A 1,694-nucleotide genomic window follows, 5' to 3' on the forward strand; every position below is an offset into this window, starting at 1 on the left:
CAGTTTTAAACCTGAATAATTCACTCATTTATCATTTCAGTCTCATTTTAACTAAATGTCACTAAATAAAATTGGAATAAATCAGCTGAAGGTCTCAGCACAGTCGCACGCATAGTAATGCGAGGTTTGAATTCAGTATGACCGAGTCATAGCGAACTTAATGGGAAATATGGGGAATTTGAAATAGGGAACTGCGGCAAATGCGGTGCAGACAAATTCTAATTAACCATTAAAATAGCTTAGGCGAGGAAGGACAATAAGGATTCCAGGCACAGTTCAGCGCAGCAAAGCGCAGTGGAACTATAGCGTGAAAATTTCACTTTTTATTCAGTTTGAGAAAAATACACTGTAAATAAATCCTGTAAATAGAAGGTAGAGCGTGAAAAAGGAAGGCGACCCAAGGAGTATAAAAGGGAGACCCTTTCTGCGACTTTTCGCCCCCCTTAGAGAAGTAAGAAAATAGAGTATTATTTTTCTCAAGCATTTCTGGTTGTCACTCCAGTGCGAAAAAGTGATATACAGTTAAGATTGCCACTGTAGTAAAAGGCAGCAATTAAGGAGAGAAATATTAAGTAGATATTTCAACAGGAGAGCTGGTTAACACTCCAGATTTCAAAGTGTAAACACAAAACAGTTATTTTGCTACTGTTAAAACAAGCAATAAAATAAGACAAAAATAAAACAAACTCAAGGGACACTCCAGACACCATCCAAATTCATTAACTGAATAGAATCTTTGAAACTTCACCAAGTAGAAGATTAAATTCAAGTTTAAATCCAAATTAAACAACGCTACACAGAATTACACCTAGACAAATTAATAAATTTCAATAAAGAAACAGCTCCGCAGGGCTCGGTTTATCTGTAAGTCAATTCCCAGGAACTTTAAAACTAACCCATAAAAATAGAATTAGCCAAAACACTCGGATTGGTACTATATTTACAATAAACAACACTAGTACACTTCCCCATCCTAACTAAAGAACCAGGGAACAGCTTGGTGGTGGTCTCGTTTGAACCTCCCAACTGACCTTCCTTCGTTCTCTCCTTCACCGGAGTCGGACCGAAGGTGGTGTCCGAGCCGGAGGTGGGATAACCTCTTGGGAGTCGGCAAGGAGAAGGTGAAGGAAGGGAAGTAGGGCTCTGGAAGTCGGAGTTCGGAGTTCCGGGAGCCCGGAGCGGAGGTCGGGATTGCATGGATATGACAACCTGGGTGACTACAGCTGTATGCGAGGATGACGTGGCACCCATCACGTGACCCAAGCCGCATGTATATAAACATACCTGAAGTGGGAACCGAAGAAGTAGCCTTCTTCTCATCCTTTTCCACTTCAGGTAAGTAACATAGTATTCCCTTTTAATAATAATAACATCCTTTTCCACTTCAGTCTGAGTGGCCAGGGACTGTCTCCTGAGCCGGGCCCGCCAGTATGCACGCCCGCTCCACACCCCACGAGACTTCTAGTGTCGGGCGTCTCACCTGGGCCTCCTCTACCCCGGACGCGTCCCTGACAGTTCCTCACATACAATATTGTGTGTGGGGCCTCAAGTTGGGGGAAGGTGTTTTCATGGGCACCTCAATGGTGTATTACCATGTCACTTTCCCTTTCCTCAAGGGTAGAGTTATTGCCCTGGAGGAGGGTTTTCCTCCAGGTTGTTCATCTGGACATCTGATTGCTGTGTCGGATGCGATG

The sequence above is a fragment of the Cantharellus anzutake genome, assembly GCF_015039405.1.
Source record: "Cantharellus anzutake strain C23 chromosome Unknown EI90scaffold_6, whole genome shotgun sequence".
In the NCBI taxonomy this organism is placed as follows: Eukaryota; Fungi; Basidiomycota; class Agaricomycetes; order Cantharellales; family Hydnaceae; genus Cantharellus; species Cantharellus anzutake.